The sequence below is a fragment of the Zootermopsis nevadensis genome, unplaced genomic scaffold (assembly GCF_977971745.1).
Source record: "Zootermopsis nevadensis isolate Lab colony 2312 unplaced genomic scaffold, Znev_1.0 Znev_ptg000018l, whole genome shotgun sequence".
NCBI classification, from domain to species: domain Eukaryota; kingdom Metazoa; phylum Arthropoda; class Insecta; order Blattodea; family Termopsidae; genus Zootermopsis; species Zootermopsis nevadensis.
The window spans coordinates 2171618-2198892 of record NW_028259150.1 but is presented as its reverse complement, the minus strand read 5'-3'; the positions used below and the strand labels follow the sequence as shown (position 1 = coordinate 2198892).

The following is a 27275-nucleotide window of genomic DNA, read 5'->3' as shown; positions in this document are numbered from 1 at the left end:
TCTATGAAGATAGTTGATAATTCTTGTGTTAAGACTGTGTTTAATTGAATTTGTCTGAAAAATTATGGGTTATTTATATAATTTTAATGATTTTCTAATGTAAAGTAAATATAGTCGTATTTAACTGAAAAAACATGGTAAGTGTAGAGAGTTACAGAAATAATATTTGTCCCGTCTCTGCAAAAAAGATCAATTCTCCAAAGTGGACACTTGGTTTCTTCATTACAAATTCAATTCAATTCAATTCAATTAATTTATTTACGTGTTTGCCAACAGCAAGAAGCCAATAACAGGCAAACACTGATAATACATAAAATAATAATGAAAAATAATACACAAACAGATTAACTAAACTTATACATGTACAGTATTAAATATAACTGCCAAGTACAGGCAGTACAGTATTAGTTAGTTAATGCTACTTACGATAATAATTACTGTTTATTCTGCGAATCATAAAAACTGAAGTACGTTCCGTGGTCAGATTTATTGATTATTAAAGCAGATGGTATATGTGGTTACCACTGGACTTTAGAAGGTTAATGCATTAATCCCTTAAAAAGCTTAATTCTATTCTTTTGATGATCAGGCGATATTGATTAGGACATGTCAGCGCGCAGATATCTCTTCTGTTATCGTTCTTTAATGAATTACACTTTACGTGTTTGAACGAACAGTTCAGACTTCAATCAGCAACAGCATAGGTTTGCAGCCCGATGGCTGTAGCAACGCAGACAAACAAGGCCAGCAGTTTGTTATCGGTGAACGACAGAAGTGAAAGTGATTTGTGGGTTTTCTCGCACGTTCAGTATAATCTACTGATATTGTATTAGAACAGTCACAACGACGGATTATTCCTGTTTACTCAAACTGCGTAGGCCTACACCAGTCAGGTAAGCGATGCAATTTATTCGCATTCACCTTTTAGATGGATTAGTTTGTGAGAGGTTTCGTTGCCCGCGGAGCAACTTCAGTTGGGACACAGCCGTTTTCTCCCACATCAGTCTGAATCATAAATATTGCCCTGTCATGTATCATGCAGACAGACATAACGTGTCCAATTGATGCCGTGTAATAAAGTAATTAAAGTAGCAATAATTAAACTACTTGGGTCTTCTTTTTACAGCGAGACCGAGCTTATTGTCAGTCATTACAGGGTAATAAACAAAACGGTAGTGAACTTTTAATTTGCCGGTGAAATCCGGAAGTTCAATACCGCTAATACAAAAACCCGCTACTGAACCGGAGTCTGCGTAAAATCAGTTTCATCCAGTTTATCGATTGTTGATTTCTTTTTAAGATTTCTTTTTTAGAAAACTGTATTAACGATTTCTGCCATCGGGTTTGATCGTAATTTGTATGTTACAACAATTCCAGAATAATATTATGTATCACGAAGTTCTTTATTATCTGTTTGTATCCATTTCCCGTTCAATTTATATTTATTAAGGAAAATTTTTACCTTCTCAAATTTTAAACCATTAATTTGTGATATTTCCAGTGTAAGACGCCATGCTTCAGAAAAATGCAAGTAAAGGTACAATAATAATTGTTTAATGTCGATATTAATCTCGAGAGTGAGTAGAAAGCAGTTTTTGAAGTGAAAAATTGCTTCCAGTATACAGAATTAATTCTTTATAAGTACTTAAATTTTACACTTGCAGTTTTATGTTTAAATTTTAAATTTTAGAACACTTTATTCCAGATGACGACATCTCGATGCGTTATTTCTTGTTAATGTCTTTAAGGGCAAAATAAATTGCCATTCCATTATGGACGCTGTTGGTTTACGTGTGCCGGCGAGGCAAATAAGAGAATTTTCTACGTTTAGTGTGAGCAGTGCACTAAGACATAGTCCTTCAGCCAGGTGCGTCATCGCTGCAAATTACGTATGTTAATATTTGGACGTATTTAGCATAAACATTGTCTCCCTTGAGGGCACGTTCTCAATAAGGGAAATGATCTAGATAGGTTGTCTTGATAGATGATCTAGTTTCGTTATCTGTTTTTTATATTTCTTTAACGTTTTACATTTATATTAGTGTTCCCTAGATGGATTATTTGTTTTATTTATATTTCTTCATTTATTTTGCTTTGTGTTAATATTGTTTCTATTTTGGGTTTGCATGTACTTGGCAGTTATATTTAATACTGTACATGCATAAGTTTAGTTAATCTGTTTGTGTACTATTTTTCATTATTATTTCATTATTATTGTATGTATTATCAGTGTTTGCCTGTTATTGGCTTCTTGCTGTTGGCAATTGAATTTTTCAATTGAATTGAAAAAACCAATGTAATTAAGAGCATAAAACTGTGTTTTTATTTGAAACATTTATAACATTAAGGAAATAATGATATAAAAATAAGAAACACTCATGCAATTGTAATGGTCTCACAAGGAGTGCAATGTTTTAAATTGTTTTTACATTTATGGATTTCAAACTTCGATTCTGAAGCTACTGGTTTAGTTGTGTAGGGAGGCGTGTGAGGCTTGGCTCGAAATATTCCTACATTTATGAAACAGACATCTTTTCTAAAGTGAAATGTAACCCTTCCACTTCTGTCTATCTTCTTATGATAGAAAATCATGTCTTGTAGCATGGCACGCCCTTTCAGATTCGAAGCGTCTTTATTGTTATACTGGAATGCTTATTTCTTTGCCATCATGTTCCATGTCAGCTTCAGATATTTGGAATGAAACGAGAAAAGGAGATCTCAAGAGAAAAGTACGGATGTTTGGAATGCGTATCAAATCCCATATTCTGCTTATGGAGCAATATTTTGTCACTGTTACTATTTTATATGCATTCCTCACAAAATTATCTATTTATTATTGTTTGGTTTCGGTGATCTTAGTGATGAACCATAAATCTACGGATTTAAAGACTGTTTGAATATTTATCAAGGTCTTAGACAATATGCCGTACTATTTCTTAAAAACACAGCTCCACATTATTTTAATCCAGAAACAACACTCCAATAAGAAATGGATTTATTAATTTTCTCTTGCGTAACTATTAAAAAATGTTGATGGTCAGACGACTAAAAAATAAAACATAATGTAACATTATAAATATGGAATTATATTACTCTTGTAGGAAGTTGTAAAATATATTGTTTTCTCAGAAATTTTAAACTGTGACAAAATACAGGAATGCTATTATAGCTTTAGCTCTTGTCGAAGATTGTAACAGGTTGTTTACAATAACCCTTCAAAGACGGAACTTCTTTGTATTCTGAAAGGCTGTGTTCGATTTCATGTCAGTGTTTATGAAAATCACAACTTCCGAACTCTCTGCCGACTGATATGGTTTGCACCCTAAGACTTCCAATTTCTCACTAGCTGAACTTATGACCTATATGACAAAACCTCACATACAGGCCAGTGATTTTTAACTTGTAAATTTGAATACAGAAAAAAAAAACTCTGAAACAATAGCTAAAAGTACTAAGTGTTACAATAAATCTTAGTTGCCATGGCGACCTGGAACTCAGAATCGTGAGTCATGATGATCGGCTGAATAAGCTTTTTCGGATTCTCATAAGTTTCTTTTCGGTACAATTATAATGCAAATAAAACATAAGATTATCATTTAGAAGATGGACATGAAGTTAGAACACGATTAAGTCCAACCCACGAAAGACAAAGAAGACCAAAATTTTGGAGTTTTCTCATAAATAAACTTCTCAACATAACAATCGTCCAGACTTTACCGTCTTCTTAGAACTTCGTAGGATATTAAGTAAAGTAGATTGTTTTAAGCGTGGCCGAGGGAGAGTAAGGACGGCGCTTAATTTAGATGCATGTTTTGTTGGCGTTCTTGCAAACTGCTTCTAGCTTTGCTGTCCTTGCAAACCGAGTGCTTAATGAAATTCCCTTTGCATTTGCGGTCAAGCTGTCCTGCCTGCTTTAACATCCTCTCCTCTGCTTCTTATTACGAAACTTTTAAAACTGGCTCTTTGTTTTTCAGTCCTTTTTCTTTCTTAGTTAAATCGGTTTTATTACTTTACAAACTTGTGGGGCATTGATGTTGTCTCTGTAGGCTTACGTATTACGAATTAATCAATAAAGTGTTACGTTTACGGCATGTTTTGAAATGTATCTTAACCTGTTTATTTTTAAGAAAAAATATCCCTAAAGGAATAAAACTTTATGCTACTCAAATCACGTTAATTTATAACTTTAGGCCTACAAATCACGCTTTATTAACATCATCTTTAGGGAATTTAAATTTAATGTAACACAGCAGAATTACAGTTAGCTATGTGGTAGTTTACTTGACTCGGCTACCAGACTATACGGTGCAACATCTCAGAAGACAGTCATCAACATACTTACCTTGAGAACCTTTTATCTCACCACAGTTTCTTGCAGCCGTCATGTCACTGTATAAGGCACACGGAATGACTGTACTAAAGTCTGGAGAAAAATTATTTTTTCATTAACAGACTCGTTTTACCATACATTATCATTGTCTTAAAAGAACATAATCACGTGAAGAAAATTTACAGAAGATGTGAGCAAGGTGACTGGACGTCCAGGTTTCTATTCGCAACCACTTCCAAGCCCATTCTGGGGAACACCCAGCTTGTCGCCTGGTCTGTACCAAGGCCGTTGTCCTCGTCACTAAAGGGGATGTAGCGATAAATCTGCTCATTCAGTGCCATTAGTGTTCAGACAGAATTTGTGTGTTTCCCGACATCTAAGTTCCCTGTGAAAATTCATGACGTGGTGAAGAGGCATAGGGACAGCTTACCCCAAAGTCTGCGACTTTAATCGAACTGTTTCTTTCGATATCCTCAGAGTGTATCGAAATTAACAAACAAGACCGGAAAGTTCTCAGCCAATTGGAAGACCTAGACATAGATGTGAGATTGTTATTGGAAATGCTGTCGGAGAAACAGAATGTGTGTAACGATTGCACATTTCTTGACCATCTGAACACTTATGCACTATTCACGAAAGAATTATTATATGGTAATCTCCCTTTTATAAGTCTGATTAAGCTGAGTTTCTTCTGAAGTAGGTGTTAACGATCGGTCGATATGAACTGAAATTAAATTTACTTCAAAAATCTGAAAATGTACTGCTGATAGACGGATGGCGAACCTGGCAAGTTAGAACAAACACCATTCAGCGTATGATATTGAAATTTTGTGTTGTGTTAGGTAGTGAGAAATATAAGAGTATTTTATTTTATTTTATGAGTTTCAAAAATAGCAATATGACGGCGAAGCAAAAGTGTTTATAACCGATGAATCGTTATAAATTGTTACCGCGAGAACAAGTAGATTTTTCAATTTTTAGTTGTATGTTATAAGTTTTCAGAAACTATTAATCGAGTGGGGAAAAGACTGAAATATAAAATACAGACTTCGTGCCTTGAATTGATTTTGTTTATGTCCTGAATTTCTAATCTAATAGTTGTATAGATGTTCTCCTTTAAATCGTATCCTGTAGAAATAATATGATTTTAACCTACTGCAGTATGTACGTGCTTGAGATGTTAGGATGGCTTCATTACGTATAATAAATGTCAACTGTTGCACGAAAAGTTAGAGTGACATCACAAAGTGTCGTTTCCGTATGTCGTATTATATGTACACGGTTTCCCGACCTCGACCGTAAACCGTAAATTTGTTCTCGGTAGAGAGAACTCAGTAATAATTACCATATCCCGCTGTTGTAAGTTTATACATGAGAGGAATTTGCCAAAGTATGGTCCAGAAAGTACTGTTTTGTGAAGTGGCAGACTGGGTGGAAACAAATTATGATGGAAATGGTGATTTAATACAGTTGACTTGGATACATAACTCAATCTACTATTTGTATATTTGATTTGTGCCTTTATCATTCTGTAGGCCTATGCCTGAAAGTAACCAACTTTATGGAGCATAATCTTTATTGAGTGCCCAAGTAGTCGAGGGATTCACAACAACTTATGGAACCCAAAGAATCATTACCATCCACCAGAGGCATCTTGGAAATGTGAATGTTTGCTTTTCAAAAAAGGAATATGTCGTTTACATTCGTTCACGTTTTTGACTTAAATATATTTTGCTTCAGGATACAGTTGATCCATTTATTCAGCTTCCATTGTGTCTGTTTATAAAATCAGAGGCCATGTTTGTTCGGCTGTTTATGTACCCTTTATTTATTATATGTACTTTCTATTCACGCATTAATAGCACATGAAATGGCCAATGTCCAATATATTCTCTGTATTATGATTTTGTAACGTCCTTTGTAGTGACTAAATATTATATCAATTACCATGCCAGTACAATATTTTCTTCCATAGACACGACTTGCGTATATGTTACGAGGAAATCGATTGTCTATGTAATTTCTCAACGAGACTAATATATAATAACGATAATATTTGTCTGTACCAAGCTGTTACAAATAAATAGTAAGCCTATAGAACTTGATTTAACGACATTGTTTCAGCTTAATTTATCATTCTACGAGGAATAGTAACATTTGTAAAAGTGGATTGTGAAGGATGTGGAAGGATGTAGCAGTTTCTCATTTGAAGGACTATCCCAGCCTCCTACCGACAGGAATTTCTCAAATTTTCAAAATATTTTAAAATTTTAAATATTTGGAAAAATTCTTAAGAACTTCACTTAATAAAACTTGACTTAATGTGACATAATCTAACCTGATCTAATTCAACCTAATCCTTCCACCCCTAATCTAACCTAACCTTACATACCTAAGTTAAGCGAATCTAACCTGACCTAAACTAGTCTAACTAAATTGCCATAACGTGGCTTAAAATAGTGCATCAGCTGCAACAGCGGGATACGGCTGCAAGAATTCAACATTTCCTTTGCCATTGTCATTTTGTGGGTGAAGGTGTAGTTAGGATTGAGTTTTAAATGTTACGTTGTGAATTTAAATGACGAGTACCAACAATTCTTATGCAAACACTGTATACAATTTCGAAATATAATAGTGTACAAATTTTTTTCAATTTACGTGACTCTTTTGCTAGAGTGCGATTCGGCTTTAGGCAACAACTGTGAACGAAAGTGTTTCCAGTAGCACTACAAGCAGCAGATTGTACAAACGAGTGAATGCACCCCAATAGACACGTTAGTGACCTAGCTCCCCTTCTGACAACGGAACGTCGACAGCAGCGCCTGTGGTGGGCAAGAAGGGAAATTAAGATAATTGACATTTATTGAGATGCCTGCAGGGAAGTCCTATTTCAAAAGCTATTTCCTAACACGCGGCAATAATTTATATTCACTCCCTGTTCATGGAAGTTGACTTACACCGCTGTAGAGAATTCCACAGTTCATTTCACAGCACTGACGCGTTAGGTAAGATGTAGGAAGCTCCTGACAAGCTGTTGATTATGTTGCTTAAACTTGCTGCGACGTGCATACAGGCATACATTTCGTGACCGTAATAGAAATTTTTGATTTTGTATTGACGTCTAAATGAAATTAGATGCACATGTATTTGATCGTTAATAATTAAAACACATTTTATTATCGTACATATAAGCTGAAAATAGTACTTACTAACTAAAATGTTGTGAGCTATGTTCAAAATCTTGCATTAAGACCAACTCATAACTTAATGAAGAATAAGCCTATTGTAATTGTCTTTGCCTTTATTGTTATAACAGTAGTTTTTGAGGTATGAAGCGAGAAGTAGATGATTTAAGACTCTAACGAAAGCGTCTGACCTAACTGTCGAATTTGAGGTTTCATTTTTCCAAACGAATATTTACTGTTACAAGGATAATCACAGCCAGAAATTGTTTTTCAAAATGGTATCTCATTAAAAATACACAAAATAGAATAATGTTGTTTATAATAAATAATATAGAACATAGAGACCTACATTTTGCAAATTTATAAAATAATAAGCTCGGTTTAAGCATAGTATAAAGTATGGTTTCTGTTGGACTGAAACCGACCGAAACGAAATTTCGTACCAAATATACCCAATACAAAATGTAATCTAAGTATGTTCTGTAGTTTCCGAAGTGAAATATACGGTCGGACAGACACATCCTATAATATAGAAAGTGCACATAACAGCTTCATGGTCTAACGTGTAAACAGTTCATGTCCTGTGTGATATTTGGGAGAGTAAGTGGAAAATTAGTACACATGAGGCACAGAAAGTTTTGATGGGACCACTTGGATGACCTATGCATAAATAAGATGATGATAATAAATATTAGGATGGAAGGGTGTGGAATGGGTTTGTCGCGTTTATTATGCGGGTTTTGTGAACACATTAATAAAACTTCAGATTCCACAAAAGGCGGATATTTTATTGACTAACTGAAGGACTTTTATCTCTTCAAGGACTCTGCTTCGTGGAGTTAATTAGTTTCTTGGGCTAAAAGTAGATAAAATCATGCAATATACACAAAGTTTGATAACTATGATTGTGAATCAAGGTTCTGATCTTCAGAGGGAAAACAGATCACATTACCAAGAAACAATTTTTTTTAGATAATGGCGAAGTCTAATTACAGTATTCCTATTAGGGCTAATTAAGAAACGGGTTGGATTATTATCGGAGAGAGCACTGCACGAGGCAGGACAGTAAATGTAAACATCCACTATAACCACGTCTTCATTATAAGACATTCCCACTGGTTTATGCGTCATAGTCACTGCAACGCTACAAAACTTCTCACATTCTTTGTAGTCTCACCAAGTCCCTCTCTAAACAGCATCTTAAAATATCAGTACGCCATTCTACCCTTATGCACTAATAGGCCTACACAACTAATATAATTTAACCCACCCTCATTGTTTTGATTAGGCGGATAAAATTGTGCAATTTAAAACTGCAGATTAGAAAGTTAAGCAGGTTCCTTTTATTGCGTTGGTTTTCTTTAGAACTCTCACTTACATTACCTTGTACGGACGATACGCCTTGTCCTAACTCTAAGTTGCATGCTTACCTACCACCTGGAGCTGCTTTTCAAAATTATGGCGGTATCCAAACCGACGACGAGGCTCGACTGTACATTTGCGTCAGTCCCAACTCACATCCTTGCGTGTGCAGTGAGAATAATGCGCAAGTTTTTTTTAAAAAAAATATTACGGAGTATTAAGCATGAAGTATGAGTAAAAACAGGAAGTTGAAGTTGTAGACTTGGCGTAATGCCGACAGGGAAGGCCACATGACGGATTGCGATAAGTTTGCGGTTTTTCTGTAATGAAGTTTCTCTTAAAATCACTGATAAATTTTCACTTAAACTTTTGGTTGGAATTAATGATCTACCGTGTCTTTACTTACCAATTACATGTAAAGTTTAATTAACTTACAGGCCTATACTTCTTTTACGTAATACAGTATTTACCACGTCGAAAATATTTAAATAAAAATCTTATTTAGAGACAATATATTACGTTTCATACTGTGACCAATGAATGCTTTAAATGATTATTATAAAATTAATACACTCCTGTCGGCGTCATATGCAATGCACAGTTACAGGAAGCCGGTACGGGCAAAATTATATACTCCCAGTGCCAAGTTATGTCGGAATTTATACAGTAGTTTCACAGATGAAGCGTGGGGCATGTTAGATCAACCTAATTAATATAAAGGACATCATGATTACAGATCACCTATATCCCAGAACAGTAGGCAGAGACAGAATACACTAACACAAACTACGATATAGCACAGCAGATAGAGGCAGCATTGTTAGAACAGCCAGTTTAAAAAGAAGGTAACAACGTTTAAGCTCCTTTATATCCATACACATTCTCAAAGTTACAATAACATAAATAAAAGCAAAATAAAAATCAAATTTTAATACAGTTGTTATAATAGAGTGGTATTTACAGCTGAATAGATATCTGTAGTATGAGAGTTTTATAACTCACATAACAATGTGAAATGTATCTAAATATAAAATTTTAACTGTATACTTTTTTTTAAACCAAATTACTTATACAGGTAGAACCAGGACACATAACAATTATTATAAACACAACACAAATCTAATAGATATGTATTAATTATAACAAGTTTGTTCAGTTATAGGCAATTTTAAAGTAAATTGTCAAATTTTAAACATCTAAAATGTTTTAGCATTACTAGTTTTACACACGTAATTAATTTTAAAACAAAGGTTGGTTAGTAACACATTGCTGTTGATACATGTAACCAATAAATTTCAAACCTAATTAGTATCTACAGCTATGTTATTGTGTGGGTGGTTATGGTAAGTAACATAGTACTTACTGTAAAGATCTCCCCTTCAAGCGTCCTTTTCATGTACTTGAACACAAAATATGTAATAATGGCCATAAACTCTGCGATCGTCGCCTTGGCGCAGTGATTTACTATTATAACGTTATTTCTTTATGCATCTCTTTCCTTATAGTTAAGTCAAAAGTAACTGCTACACTGAAGATACAATGTATCATTTGACCCGTCAGAAAACATGCCATCTTACTCTTGATGTTATATAAAAGGAAAGCTTTGTGAAATTCCAATATGAAAAGCTTTTTAAAAATAGTTTTTAATCTTCTATGTTCTCGGCATGTAAAACACGTTTTTATTTCCTATAAACGTTTTTTCCGTCACAGTGGCCGCGTGGTCTGAGGCGTGGGCTTTGTGACGCTTGGTCACTGGGTCAGTGGGTTCGAATCCCACTCAAGGCATGGATGTTTGTCCGCGTCTCTCTGTGTTGTACTGTCCTGTGTACAGGTAGAGGCCTTGCGACGGGCTAATCACTCGTCCAAGGAGTCTTACCAACTGTCTAATAGATCAAAGCCAACGAAAGTTGAGACCCGCAGATGCTCAAGGCACTGAAGAACGGGTCGTCTAAGTATAGTAAGTATAAATGTTTTTAGTTTTTGGCTCTGTTAAACAAGAAACCTCTCGTCTGTTACATCTAGCTCTTCGTTATGTTTGTGAATTATAAGTTGTTGCTATCGAAATATTAATAGGAAGATATTTTAATACAAAATAAAACTGGTCTTCGATTGGAAAGTAAAAGTTTAAAAAAAGAGTTCAAAGACAATATTTATCCGTATCACTATTATGATTTCTAGGCCTTTTCGATCCGAGTAATGTTACGAAGATTTTATTTTGAAATTTGTTCATAAGATCTGTAAAGTATGAAGTTATTAAAACTTATCTCGTTTTAAAATGTATGCAACGTAGTTACAGAAGTGCCATAATGTATTTGTGGACGACCGAGGACTGTATTCGCTTTTGTCTGATATTCGTAACATGCTATGTTCTTATGAGACGGGACTTTCTTAGATAGAGACGAATTTTGAAGTTTTGATATATGTATATAACCCTTTTCCTGGGTTTTATTCTATAAAGTTTTTCGAATTAGGCCTATCATTTGTGTGTATCTCAAAGTGTATTTCTGATTGCCGATCCCCGTGACGAAGATTTACATTTATTGATATGCAGGTATAAAATCTTTTAAATCTGTGCAAAGTTTTTCTTGTTAGTATGGAACCATAACAATTGAATTAACATACAAATATTTTGTAAGAGACCCATTGATTTTGATTGTTAAACGATATCAAAGTGTTTTTCTTTGTGTTATCTGATTTCAGTTTTCTATATTTGAAAATGTTTGTGATGTATTAATGTTTCATGTAAGAATTTCTCGATTTAAGTTAGTCCCTTCAGAATTAAATTGCCAAAAATCTTCTTTCTCAGTTCAGCGTTTATACTCAACGTATCATTCGAAACTACTTAGCACCTGCTGTAATGAAAGCGTCGTTAAATAAACAAAAGAAAAACCTGTATCTGATGCGTTCTTATTTGTTGAGATGTCTCAGATTAGGACCTGGTGCGAGTTCGAAAAAAGTTCAAAATTTAATTTATTGTTGATACACCGATTTTTTTAGACTCAGAAATATAGTATACTCTTTTCACCATATATATGTGGTAATAAATTGAGCCTGTAACATTTGTTGGCAACGTTGATATGTTAACATTCAAGAAATATAAACTATATTTATTACAAACAGATCCAGGCAGATATTTAAGCAGTTTAAATTATATTGAAATACCTAAAAATACCTCTGCTGGGATTTAATGGTAGTTCTTGTGCGACAGTGTCATTTTCAAAGTCGCCTCCACGAATCATCCAGATACTCAGCGTCGACTGTCTATTGTTATATAATGTTTCGTCGAACTTGACAAATAGCGTCCTGATATTCTTTTCACTTCACTGACTGTACTGTGGCTCTTCTCCCATCCAATGTCGCAGTTCACGTGTTCCAGTTGCCGCTCTGTTGCGTCTCTTCCCCTCTTTCTCCTCAATCAGGAAATTGCTGTATGCACATTACGAATTTATTGGTGTTCGATACTAAAATTGCGCTTAAAGCTCTGAGTGCCTATCTGTTTCGGAACAGATATTTGCGCTATTTTATGAATTGATTAATGTTTTTACAGTAAATATGCGACAGAAAATGTGAGATATGTCTCTTTTTCATCCTTACGTAATGACTTTCATAAGTCTGCTTCATTACATATATCACAAATATATTTGACCGCAAAAAATTATAGTTTTATAATTATTGTATTCATGCGATTTCTCTATATCGTCTTCTTTGTTTTCAAAAGGTTAAACACACGGTGGAATGTTTATGTAAACTATTTTAAATTAGATTAATTATCTCAGAGAAGAACGTTTAATGCCTTATTTTTTCTGTTCCGATTTGTAATACTGACTTGTTCATAAGGCCGCCTGAGTCAAATGTATGTATGTATGTTATTTTATATGGTGAAATACTTTTATGTCACTGCTTAGCAGAACAGTTAAATGCTCCTGGATATGGATTTTATAATACATTTATAATTTATCCCACTCGGTTTCAACAACAAGGAAAGTACATTTTAGGCGAGAAGCCAGAAAAGTAAAGATTATAATTGATTTGTATAAAGCTAAACTATTCGAGGTTTCCTCTTCTCTTGTTTCAAATTATGTTTCATTTGCTGGGTAAACATATTATTTGAATTTCTTCAGAAATATTATCTGGGCAGGTATTACAAGAATATTCATAAAAATATTTAACTTGACAAGTAACAGAAAAAGGAAACGTAGTCCACTATAGATTAATGCGCGTACACGTCGGATTACCAAAAGATGTTTGTGTCATTTAAAACGCTTTCTTCTATAGCAAACATCTACTCTTTACTTATTTCTCAGCAAAGTAATGTAGCCTACTTCTTGAGAAGTTACAGGTCGTTAGTTGGTCAGAAAATTCTGTTTTATGTAACCCAAAGATTCATTACCTTTTTCACACGAGCAAGGCATCTGGTCTTGTCCTGAATAATTTGAATCCTTGTCACGTCATTATACCCTTTTTGTTGAAGATCCGTTAAAATATTTTTTCATTATCTGTGCATTGATCTCACAAGTTGTCTCTTTTTCTCAGGTGTTCACATTAAAATTCTGAAGTTATTTCGTATATCCCTGTGCTTTAAAACTGAAAATATATTCCTAAATTTTGCCATAAGGCAATGCTCTTTGTCACAGGTCAAATAGAGAAAGTACAGGGCAGATTATTTATGAAGATGCAACTAAATCAGTGTATGAAGTAGGGGCATGTTCTGAACACAAAGGAGATATCTCTCTGTGTAGACGTACATTTTGGTGTAATTTGAGGTATACGATGTGTAGCAAAACGTACTAAATTACACAGTGGGATTCACGTCGCTTGTTATGCTTGCTGTGCTGTGATCAGTGGTACAAGATATTAAGTTCGTTTGCTCTCATGACAAAACCTGTAGTATGTTAGTATGTACGTGGTTACGTTCCTGACACGTCACATGCACAGTTTCTCATTGTGTCTGTATAGGGCATGCATCAACAAAGGTACAGATTTCGACGTGGTTTATGAAGTAAGTGATGATTATGGACCACTTCTTTCCTTACTTTTAAGAGCATCGAGCACGTTCATATTTTAAAATATTTATATTTGTAGCCAAGCTGAAAAAGTTGGCGTGTCTCTTGATATTAAACCCATCTAAAGTATTCAAGTATGAAATTTTGGCTAGAATTTAACCATATTTGTGGTATTCAGTTTTATTTAAATAACACGCCTAAATAGTTATTTATCTGTCATTTGAAACCGATATATATCCATAATAAAATTTATGGACTTATAGATGTACGTGCTGTGTACGTCATCATGAAGACGAATAAGCCACGTGCGGCTTGGTTTAAAGTCTAATGGGGATGAAAAGTAAAGCAACTCTTAGAATTAATTCGCGAGACTAGTATAGTAGTAAACTTGTAACATATTAAGTAAGTATATATCCATGCGTCGGGGCTAACTTACTATACAAAGTCATATTCTAAGAATCGTTTAAAATATGACAAAGTCTTAGTATTAATTGGAAACGACAATAAAGATTCGAAATTAGTATCATAATGGGATTATGGGAAGGTTACAATCCGTTATTACATTCCACTATTTACCTCAGAATCACCCATCGTTAAATGTCATGCCTACAAACATACAGTTAAAATATACTAGGCTGTACCTTCCCTGAAGTTTTTATGTAACTCGCTCGGGAGAAAGAATGTGGGTTGAGGGCATGTGATAACAAGTTACTAAGGAAAATGTTTGGACCTAAGAGAGATGTGGTAGAAGAGATAAAAGCGATTTACATAATGAGAAAATTCATATATTATAATCTTTATTTAACACTCATGAAGATGAGGTAGGAGAGACGTGTTCCTTGCATAAAATAAATAAGGTCATTTTAAAGACAATGAGTAATGTGTGATACATTGGAGCATATTGGAGAAAAGTATCAAATTATGTTTTGGACAATCGAGGTGTTAACTGGAGCAGGCTTGGGTTGAAAGGTGAGAGTTTGTGAATACGGTGCTGAATCCTCAAGAGTCCATGATATCTGAAACACTTTACTATGTGAGTTACCGCGTGCTGTTCGTATATATAAGACGTTTTAAAGATCATACAAAAACGTAATTATTTCAGACGTTGGGAAATATATTAGATGAAAATTGCATATATTCTGAACCAGTAATATGTACATAATACTGAAAAACAAGCCCATTTACATCGAGTGGTTTACACATATATTATAACATGTCTCCCATACGCAGAAAGGTAGAAATGCCACATTACCGGGACGAGTAACAGATTTAATCATACTGAAAATATAAAATTGTCACATATTTATTAAATATGAATTATGTTGGGTAAATGGAAAAGGTAGTTTTAAGACAATCATTTGTTGAGGTACCTCCAAATCGTGTGTTACGTACCTATTATCTACTTTCTAACCCCACTGTGAACATCAGAAACATCGATTTGTGCAAATGACAGATACTATAGCCTGGAGGCTGTGGAGAAAGTCGTATCCCTCCCTCTAATCGTACCCCGTAGCTAGTCAGTTTATTGACAGCTTCCCTTCTCATACAGTAAACTGTTTTTCTGTTGAAGTTCTCTTACTCTTGTAATTTCGTATTGGAGGAAAACTGAGCTATGTAGTACTTTTCAGTGGATTACTGCAAAGATGGAACTTGCTATGTCAAACCACAAATGTCAGAACCGTCAGTTGATGTTTCTATAAACCACACTCGTATTATTAATTGCAAATCCGTTTATAGACCCAGAGGAGCATATTTTATATTGAATCATTTGTCTGAATTGGGTATCTTGGAACCGGTACGTGAGAGTCACTTAGAAACATGCTTGGTTAACACGTAGCCACTTGACAGCGTGAGAGGTAGTTTATCCCGGAGGCTCATAATACTTGAGCTCTAGATGGCGTTTACTTGGAACATTCATATAATGAAACACAAACATCAAACACTGTTAAATTCGAAATACTTTGAGACTAAATTTCCTACAACAATATATATTCGTAACAGCATTACTTAATTCCTACTTCATGCTAAATGTCTCGTCTAGAAACTTGTGAGGTTGTATTTAGAATCTGTGGCATAACTTCTATTCCATCGAATGCTAAATGTTACTTTCCTAGGGCCAACGTATTGCCAGTAACCATGAATTACGCGCAGGATATCTCTTGAATGTAAATATACAGTGGAAAGGTATCGGGTACTGTTAGTGGAAACCGTAAGGTTACAGCAAGTGAAGTGTAACATTCAAATGTGTTGTTATTAGAAATGGCCACCAATTACTGTCCTGTTAGCGTTAAATAAACTGTTTCACCTTATTACTACTTTATTACACTGCAAATTGTTCTTATTACGCTGCAAATTGTTCCGACTGTATGTTGCTATGCTACAGACGCCAAACTTTGTAGAAGAACTTAGAAAATTTAAGAACACATTAACAATTCTGGCGCTTTCGCGACAGATCTTATTAGGAATCGCTAATTTTTGGAGAATGCTTTCTCTCCTTATCTCCCACGAATATGTGCCGTCCTGTTTAGTTTATACCGTGACTTTCACTTCTGCTATGTCCGGAGATAGGGTCTAGCTCTATCGATTTGGGCCAACAGACTAGGTTTTACCTGAAGACGGAGATAGACTCCAATCTCCGAAACGTCGTGTTTTATTGGTTTTATTTGGTCTTGGATGATGGATAATGTCCAGAAAATAGTTTGCTTCAAAGTAGACACAGTTGAAGTTTTAACTCGGGAGATATAGAATTTTAATCTCAGCCGATTCACAGGCAGCATTTCTAAGACTCTTGATATGTTTACTCAATTATTTAAAGGTTGTATATGCTGAGACTTTGAACACACCTTTCTCTTCAGTTAAACAATTCAAAATGACGATTTACTTTTTAAATAGATTCTTACAAAATAATATGCGACCGAATATGTACCCCAGTTTTGAAAGGTTAAATTGGAAAGAAAGGAACTTTATTTTATTCTTCGGGGAAGAACACGGGGGGGGGGGGGCTGAAAACACAGTGCTGAAGATAATAAGTAGACCTAATAGGATATAAGAGAAGGCTGGAAAAAATTACATGAGTATCTTCATAACTTTATTTGGTTCAAAATATTACTGGTGTGATGAAGGGGAATAAGAAATGTGTGGTTCGTAGTACGAATAACGAGGATGAGACGTCGATATTGGGTTTTTGGATGATAACTGCCTTTGAACTTGTAGGTAGATATCGACTTTTCTGAGGAACATACTGAAGTGCATTTAACTCCTGGAGATGAAGTCAGAAGGTTTATCAGAAATATAGGTATCTACCTTAAGCCCACGCTGCGTTTAACCCAGAAGACCAACATGAACGTGAGAACGTTAAATCTCACATGCAGAGTTGGGAGATTTGAGGATGGACGGCCTCCGAGGTGATAATATAACTCTCGGACTCGTGATTACGAAGCATCGTCAGTCACTCGTGATGCTGAGTTTAAAAATTGTAGAAAGCGTCAGATGAGACGAAGGGGCGGTTATGAATGTTAAGCAGAACTAGATCTAAAGGAACTCTGCTATTTAATACAGGTAGGCCCCGATTTACGCCGGGGTTACGTTCCACCTCAGGGTCGTTAGATCAAGCGGCGTAAATCGAGGAAGAATTATAATGTATTGTACTAGCGGACGAGAAGAAAGCAACTGACGCCGACGCTAGCGACGCCTAGGTACCCACTTCTTGTGCTGTGTTTACGCTTGCGTTTTCAAATTTTCTTCTTATATATTTTTTATTATTATTTTAAAAGTGCATTAATGTGAAACAGCGTAAAATAAAGCGTCGTAAAGAGGGGCCTACCTGTATTTGAAAACACTTGCCCAACCTGGAGGTTCCAACATTGCACCTCCCATGTGCAAAAAAGCAACACATTACCGCTCCTCTGATATATTTAGTAGTGTAGCATGGGACATAAAATTTATTAAATGTATTAAACCTTCAGTTTGTCATTAAGCTGTTGTTGAATGAAAGATGAAATAAATTAATATCTATTCTTTTCCAGGTTTTTAGGAGATGAATCCCATGGCATCGTGTTCAGAAGCCACTTCCCACCCCTTCTTCCTACTAATAAGGTATGTAGTAATGAATAATGTTTGTATCCATGCAGATTTACAATAATGAGAAGTTCCCTGGCGCATAAAGTAGGGGCCAGTGTCCATTTCCATTGTGAGAGTACAGAAGCACAAAGAACTGCGTTGCAGCCATTACAGGTTGGGAGTGTTTACGTCCTAACTGGTTAAAATTTAAATCGTCCTTCCGGTCACACACTATACATTACCCCGTCAAGTTCTCTTAACAGCAGTATATTGCAATCATTTCAGTCCTCCAACTCCAACCTCCCCCCTAGTTTTACATTACTGGGCCGATCCCCATGGAGCATTCATTTAAAATTAATTCGGTAGGAAGTTTGCACAATAGAACGTAGCTAGGTTTTTAGCAGATACAGTAGTTGGAAGCTTCGTGTTAGACTGAGAAGGTCGTATTGATACAAAGATGTTTTTGCTCTCTGCAAGTCTTTGTTTTCAAGCCTAAGGAGCGGGTTCCCTGTGAACTATGAAAACCAGCATTGTTTCTAGTAGATAACAGGAGCTATCAGAAATACGTGTTTCATTGTTTTCTTCTAGAAGGATTTACGCGATTGCTTCTTGCTTTTTCGAGCTGATTGGCTTTTAAGGCAGTGAAGCCTTTTAGTGTTATACATGACGCTGAAGAAACATATGTGGAAATAGGAAATCGAAACCGTTTCATATAAGGGCTGTATATCTTAAGCGGATTTGGATTTTATTGTATCATGTTGATCTGGAATTTCTTACTAACTTCTGCAGAATGTATCTTCTGTTGAGACATGGGTGGACAGACTTACTACATGTGTATCGACATACCACTATACTATAAGTCATAATATCTACGTGTTTGCGTCGTAAGACATAAACCGGTTCCAAAGAAATTATTCTCTAAATTCATACCCTTTGTGAGTAATAGATGTAGCATATTGGAGCAGTAGTGTGTGGCAACAAAATAACACAGAGAGAAATTGCCTTTTTAGGTTTCGGACGCCTTGTAGTACGAATTTGTTCGTGACACTGAAGGACTTGAGTAATGTATCACTGCAAACCAGCTTTAATCCCATCTTCTCGTTCTTACTAACATGTGTCGTCAGCTTTATGTAGCCCAAGTGGTTTACAACGAGCTTTAATTTACATCCACCTACTTTCCTCCGAATCCATTAAGAGAGAGTAAATCAGGTTGAAATATGTGAGAAATTAAGTGGATGATTTATAAGAAACGACACCAATGTTTTAAGGCTTGAAAATGTATTAAGTATGTACGAGACGAATTTACTAATCTTAGAGATAATGTTAGGCTATTTAACATTTTATATTGCATCAAAAACGTACAGTAATTAATGCAAATTGACAGATCTGATGGTGTCTGACTATCAGTCGAAACATGCAGCTGAACACTTAACAGTAGTGTAAACACACGTAAAAACAATGTGCGCATAAAGTGACGAAGCTTCTTCGCACGAAAATGAATAACTGAGACCGCACCAGGATGCTATACTATAAAATATTTATGCAGAATGCCTCTTACCTCTTTGAATGAACAATGTTTAAGAATTAAGTTCCCACCATAAGCAAAACATAACGCATCGTGGTTATTACAACGTCAATTGGTTAATGCTGTTCAGAGAAATAATATATTTTTTTCTGAGAATCATACGAAAAATCATGAATAAGTTTACTTTCTGTGGGAAGAATGCAGAGTTAACGAATGTTATACAAGCAGTACACATAGTTACAATTGTTTTAAACGCGTTAAGAAGAATTTGCCATAATTTTGCCACAACTAAGTTAGTCTCTTCTGGTTTGAATCAGTATTCACGCCGTACATGCGATTGCCAACGAGAATAATCAAAGGGAGTTAAGATGGATCAGCAAAATAGCACACATAAGAAGGAACAGTACATACAGAAACTTATTTTGAAACTTCTTACTAAATTTCTTCGATACGTTGTATTTGTGTAAATAATTAAACTTTTAACTGACTTCGGATAAAGTATAAACTAAATAAAGTAGTAATACTATAGCCGAAGATATTTGGAGAAAACTACTTCAGTATAACTCTTGCTCTTATATTAACTACTGGACAATGAAGACGGTGTAAACTACATGGTGTTAGTGACTGTGTCCTAAGTAATTGTGTACTGTAATTAACATTGTAGGAAGAAGGAAAGTGCACTTTGAATTAATTTATATCACTGTCCGATTGTTTCAACCAACAGGATAGCTTGCACAAGATTTCGACATCTTTATCGTCATCCTTTACTGTGACATTAAGGAATACTTAAACTTAAGTAATAACTGAAATGCTTAGAAATTGAGGAGAACAACAATTGACTTATATTGAAGTTTAACAGAACCGTTCATATAAAGAATTCACGCACTTATAGGTCTGTAAATTTTTGTATTTAGGTTCTGAGAAATAAGGGAAGATAAACATTGGAGATCTGTATGTTGTTAAACGTTTAAGCTGCTCTTTATTTATAGATGTAATACAATTTGGAAGCTTACAGTGATTACACAGTAATACCAGCATTGTATAGCTCAATAAACGGTTTACTCTCGGTGGAAAACTATAACATGACAACAAACATAAATCCGTTTAGGCGCAGGCAATAATACTTTAGTGTGAAGTATTAGGATCGTACACGTTATATTATCTATATTCTATCACGCTATCAAGGAAGAAGCATAATTAACTCAATACTGAACTAGTTTCACTTAGACTTATTCAGGAGCATATTATGTTAATATGTACCTAATATGATTCCATTATATTTTTACACATATCAAAAATTTATTGTCTTTAGGATGGGACCATTAAATGAAGTGTGAATATTTAAAGAGTTTCTAGTTTTAAAAAAATATGTTGGTATATTTAATTCACTATCACTGTGTTAGACTTATTTAAAAACATTAATTTAATTTAGTATCTAAATTTTGTTAGAATCGTGCATAATATTTGCGTCTATCACTTTGCTGACATTTTTTAATCGTTGTGGTCAAGCAGCTTGTCTGAAAATTGATGTCGCATCTACACGCAGATATATCTATTTTCATCGCTTCCAGTTTAACGTAGCAGGTAGCGAAACATTTATATTTGTAATGTTTTACCAAGGCTGTAAAATATTAGGTACAATGAATGTAACACATCTTTTTTCCGAATTTGAAGGATGTAAATTTGGTTCTTGGCCGTGAAAAGGTTATATAGATTGAGGCTTCTCTTGGTACTACCCATCATCATCAGAGAATTTAGGCGTAATTTAGTGGGATAACATCTTAAAATAGGCCACGACAGTTTCTTTTTTGCATCTTTAGAATACATCACGCATATCATTTTCATTGAGCACAAAGGGAGTTCTCAGTGTTAAAGCATCATTAAATAAATCAGCAGGTATATGTTAGAGGCAATGTTAAGCCTAACTTTTCTAATAATCAGCAAGAGGTGTTATATAAGGGGCACAGCTGTGCAATTCTAGCCTGGAGTCTGGAGCGTAACAACTCTGCTCCCTTGAATCTCGTATGGAACTGTAAAACAAAATAAAATTATTCAGAACAAATTGCTTGGAAAGAAATTTGAAGAGTTACGCAGTTTCATTCAGAAATAAGATTATTTAAAGATGGATGTCTTCTGCATTGTAGAGTCAGGGCAATGATCGCCCTGATGATAAAGGCGTGAAGTACGCCTGGAAAGTCGGTAAGCTTCTACCAGATTACACAATACAATGCAGAAGACACATACCTTCACGCTCGCTGTCGTGAGAACCTAAAATTGTATTTAATAATATTCTTCCTAAAAAACTTGTTTTAGCCGTGCTTGTTAGTAATATAAGGAGGGTACTATTCGTGATAAAGTAAATGAATTGTGGTTACAAAGTTAATTTTATTACACATAATTCTAATCTTTTTGGAATATTTAATATATTTTAACTACATATGTCAGACATTTATCTGGAGTATTATTTATTATTTAGTGTTCTGTCTGACGACAGGTCCATATGAACAGGATCCTTCCATCCTTTTCTCGGACTGGGACCTGTTCATATACGTTCTTGGCAGATGATCCAGAAGTGGTTTGCCATTGCCTTCTTCTGTGTGTGAATGGAGTAATTGTTGGGATGCCACGGAGAAACCGGGGAAGCCCCCGGAGGAAAACTCCGTGTTGCCTAGACCGCGTCCTTGCCCAACACAAGTTCTAAATTCGGGCACCGCCGGGAATCGAACCCGAGACCCCAGGATTACAAGGCCAGCGTTCTAATCGCGTGTATCTGTAGTGTCTCATAAAAATGTTAAAACCGTCAATCAGGATTGATGGTCTATTAGCAGGAACTTGAACACGGTACTCCCGAATTGGGAGGGTTATGATGCAAATGCATCATAACACTGGATAATTCTCAACGATTGGCGAAAGCCGAAGATACACATTGAACTCCAGCCGCGAAATCGAAAGGAAAAGATTTATGAGACCACAATTTACATTGTTATGTTCTACTGATTTCTATTGGTTTTTGAATAAAATGACTGTTACTATCATGTGACAATCGTATGTATAGGTCTGTAATACATAAGGAGTCAGTCAACAAAAGGTGATGAAAACATATTACATAATTACTAAACGCTGTTTATTACAGAAGATTATTAAATGGATATTAGAACAGTAAAATCTAACTTAATGCACTATATCGGCTTCGTAAATAATAAATGTCTGTTGACCTTTATGATAAATTCTTTACTCATTATTTTGTCTCATCGCGTTTAAAATGCGCTTAGGTTTATCTTCAGACGTCTGACATTCTCCTACGAACCTGTCTGTTTCAAATGGTTATTATCATTCGCTCATAATTTTAGAGAGCCCATTTACCTCTCTGCACATTGTACTTACCCACTCCTTCTCTGGAGTATTTAATTGCACAGTAGTGGTTTTCCGCAGTCCTCTGTGTTCTTACTCCAGGAGCAGGATCCATAAGTCTACACTTGAGGAAACAAAACTGGAGTTCGCGTGTTTTTCATGCACTGAAGTGCTGCCTGAGTTTGAGATGAAGGGGCAAACAGAGATTTCTGGTCAACGAGACATATTGTCTCCTCTACGAGTTTGAAATATTTGTCTTGCAGATATTCCATTTATCTAAGAGTAATGGGGGTCAAAAGTGGCCTCGCGGTCAGAGGCGTGGGCCTTGTGCCGCTCGGTCACTGGGACCGTGGGTTCGAATCCCACTCAAGCCATGGATGTTTGTCCACGTTTTTCTCTGTTGTGCTGTCCAGTGTACAGATAGAGGCCTTGCGATGGGCCGATCCCTCGTCCAAGGAGTCCTACCGAATGTCTATAGATCAAGCCAACGAAAAGTTGGGACCCGCAGTGCTCAGGCACTTGAAGAACGGGTCGTCACCAGTATCCCAGTATCCAGTAAGAGTAATAGTTTTTAGAAGTGTGTGTTATTTCCTTTAGACTATTTTGTATGGGCATGTGATGGATGTAATACTGTGAGTGACATTTAAATAGTTTTTTTATGGCCTAAATCTCCACGACGAAAGTTTGACACGTTTCGGATTAGGGAACATTCGGTAAAAAAAACTTATTTGCCTTACAGTCGCTGAATTTTACAACCTGAGGCAGCAGCAGGGCGGCACATTTCTTCTTCCAAGGTCAATTTACTTCAACAAATCTCTACATAAAGACATACATTTTAGTAAACCGAAGTATTAATTTAAAGCTAAGAGACGTAATCCAATACTGCTCGTTATATATTCATTATTCTATAAAACTGTATTTTGCAGCGAAATGTCCAGTTTATGTAACACCTTAGCTGCTTCTCTTGGGATCAAACCTCAAATCGCGAGGTTACACCACGTTACTGTTATGAATAACTCGAACGTTTGCTTTCGCCTAGTGCAGTCCAACGGAATCATTATATATAAATAAATTAGTATGAATAAATTATAAATGATATATGAGGACATGGTGGTTGCTTATACGTATGGGGCTTACACTGGTAGCTAAAGGTGTTAAGAAAATTCATAATTTCATTACTTCCAAAGAGTCAGCATGAAAGACGAATGCGGCAAAGTCAAATTTCATATTGAAAGTCACCTTCTTGACCGCACAGTATCTCATAATTCACTGTGCAAGTTCTACATGTCGTCAGAGAGAAAATCCTGTTCAAAACGCGTGGGGTCTGTAGCAACATTTTACTGCTACTTACAGTGTTATATAAATGATAATGTGGCGTCTATAGGTATTTGTTTAGCAACAATACTTTCCCTGCCATCCATGTTATTTTACGGTGATATTTTAAACTACACATCTAAATTATACTGTGTTTCCGACATATTAAAATACAAAGAATTGTATAATTTTTCCATCTGGTTTTCTTTTACATTCTGTATTTTGTTTCCGCACAGCCACTCTGCTTTTATTTTCCAGGGGAAATTTGCATGTTGCATTCATTTTCCATTTCCTTTTGTGGTATGCTATAAGGAATGTATTAGCTATTAGTATCTGTTTTTCTGCTTGTGGCGTTCTTGTGATCTATACGGTCAAAGCAGGCTGGAATTTATTTTCCAGCCCGTAGTTAAATTTAATGATTGTCATTTTTTTAAAAAAATTGTTGGCGATATTTATTCAATGCTGGAATAAAAGCACGGAGCAGGTTTTATTTTTCCCTGTAAAAAATCTTGAAATAAAAAAATATTTCAAGAAGTGCAAAACTTTTGGTATGTAAAACCATTATAAGACCAGTTGTCACATATTCTTGTGAGACCTGGATCATGACAAAATCAGACCAGAGAACAGTGAACACCTGGTAAAGTAATATTCAGCGCAGAATAGGAGCAGTTAATGAAAATGGGATCTGGAGAATTAGGACCAAGGATGCAGTCGTTAGGGCATGTACAGAGGATGCCAGAGAATAATAGGGGGCCCAAGAGAGCCTTAGTAGGGCATCCTATTCGTCGCAGATTAAGAGGAAGACCCTAGCAAAGGTGGTTGAAAGAGGTGGAAGAGGACCTCAGAAGTCTGGGTGTCGTAAGGTGGCGGATGCTTGCGAAGGACGGATGCATGGCGGAAGGTCATTGAAGAGGCCAAGGGTCTAAAAGGCCCATAGTGCCAAAAAAGAATAAGAACAAAAGGCGATTTTATACACCTTTTAATAGATATGAGATTTTAGCTGTAATTATCCCTTCACAGTTGATGATAACTAATGTTACAAAGACTATTTGTACAGCAGTTTCAAATAAATTTTCCATGCGTAGATCACGTAAACTGTCCCGCATGCTCGTCCTCAAGCAGACGAAGAATTGGTATGGCGATCTCTTCGTGTAGTAATTGGAAACGAGTATGTCTATTCTCTGGGTTGTTGCGCCGTATAGTCTGATAGAAAATGACCGACGTTTCAGTGGTCCTTACCGCCTTTATCACCAGGACTTATCCACCGCCATAATGATGGAGGCAGCAAGGACTTCTGAAACGTTGGTAAACTTATACCAGACTACAGGCAGCCTTCTTTGGACTCGCTGCTGTTAAAACGTCAAATCCTACTGGAAACGAATGTTTACAGGCTGTAATGTGCCAAGGTATATTATGTCCCCGCGTAAAAGAAGACGCAAGTTTATTTGTGGCAGATTTGGAGCAAAATTGCTGAATTGATTTTATAGGATCCGGCAGTAAACATAAGACCTAAAATATTCTATATTTGTAATATCGTATTGCAATAGTAGCCACGGTGGTCTAGCGGTTAGAACGCTGGCCTTGTAATCCTGGGGTCTTGGGTTCGATTCCCGGCGGTGCCCGAATTTATAACTTGTGTTGGGCAAGGCCGTGGTCTAGGCAACACGGAGTTTTCCTCCGGGGGCTTCCCCGGTTTCTCCGTGGCATCCCAACAATTACTCCATTCACACACAGAAGAAGGCAATGGCAAACCACTTCTGGATCATCTACCAAGAACGTATATGAACAGGTCTCAGTCCGAGAAAATGATGGAAGGATCCTGTTCATATGGACCTGTCGTCAGACAGAACACTAAATAAATAAAATAAATTGCAATAGTCTCGTTAAGTTGAGAATTGTTTCTGAGTGTTGAAGTTTAAATACATTATAAAACAAAATTTAAATTATTTCCATGTTATGCCAGACGAGATACGATTATATGCTTTCAATTAGATAAATCATTATTGAAACACGTTTAAACAGAGAATTTTCTAGGAAATTCGTAATTTAAAACACGTTCATGTAATCGCAGGTTTCGACGCTGAAGAGCGAGTCATGTTAATTGTAAACCGATTTTCCAGCCGACGAGCACTCGTGAATACGGAATGGAATGACAGAATGAAAATTGGTACAAGGAAACACGTGTCATAACGACTGGTCTTAAACTATTAACCTGTCGGGCAGATGGAATTATGCGGGCATATGTGTGCAGAATGCAGATATGCATAAGCACAAATGTTTCATTTCAAATGCTGATTCTGAGATTAAGAGTTCCCTTAAAAAAAGTTGTAGAAAAAGAGAAAGTATATGTGATAAAAATGTTTATCATAATAGAATCCTAATTTTTAATTTTATTTTCAATTTACAGGGGCTCTACTAGCATATTTTGTTTCTCTTTTTCGACTTTTTGTGCTCTGTCCTGTGGTTCTTTTGTTTTGTAGAATGTTAATAACGTAACAAGATACTAATTGACATTGCTACCAATTGTTGACATGTACGATGGTCTTTTGTTTGTAAAGCACATATTCACGACGTTAATATATACCCGACCTATTGTTCCAATGAAAAACATTCAGTTGTGTTTGTATATAACCGTAGTGCCAAACCTTGGCATGCAAATGTACAAAGAGAAGAAAGTTTTACAAATAAAGTTTTCATGGAAAAGGCTATTACAGCTATTCAGTTAGCACTGGGCCCGAACGTCGCCACCGAGTGGTTAGAATAATTCGGGAGATCTCGGATCAAATCTCGGCCTGGAGGCCGGATATCCTGACTGAGGTTTTTTATGGTTTTCCTTTGTTTAGGGCATCACCGTTTCCTTCTATATACTCTCCAAGTCATCATTAATAAATCACTCTATTATTCGACGCCATGTAGCCTGACATGCTGGTAATTCAAGATTTGTTGATTCTCAGTCTGAGATTAGAGCACGGTAACTCTGAAACAATTGTCCTCTTAGTTGCAGATCTGACTTACTGGAAGTCACTGTTGTGACCTCCAGGGAGTCGACAGGAAATATCTTTTACCAAGTTACATTTTATATGCGTTATTATCCCTTACTAAGTTTTTAGTATGGATGACTAAGACGTCGTGAGATCAAGAATATT

At 35.8% G+C, this 27275-nt stretch overlaps 1 long non-coding RNA gene across 3 annotated transcripts in view; it reads left to right on the top strand.

The window, feature by feature from the left end:
• The window catches only part of LOC147873406 (uncharacterized), a 260616-nt gene that overhangs the window by 63262 nt on the left and 170079 nt on the right, over positions 1 to 27275 (top strand). For 2 of the 3 annotated variants that reach the window (XR_015535728.1, XR_015535729.1), the window contains exon 3: positions 17906 to 17975. This is a non-coding gene — a long non-coding RNA (uncharacterized LOC147873406). Of the gene's footprint in view, positions 1 to 13764; positions 13877 to 17905; positions 17976 to 27275 lie in introns of those variants that run through there. The other variant, XR_015535730.1, reaches the window with a different exon arrangement.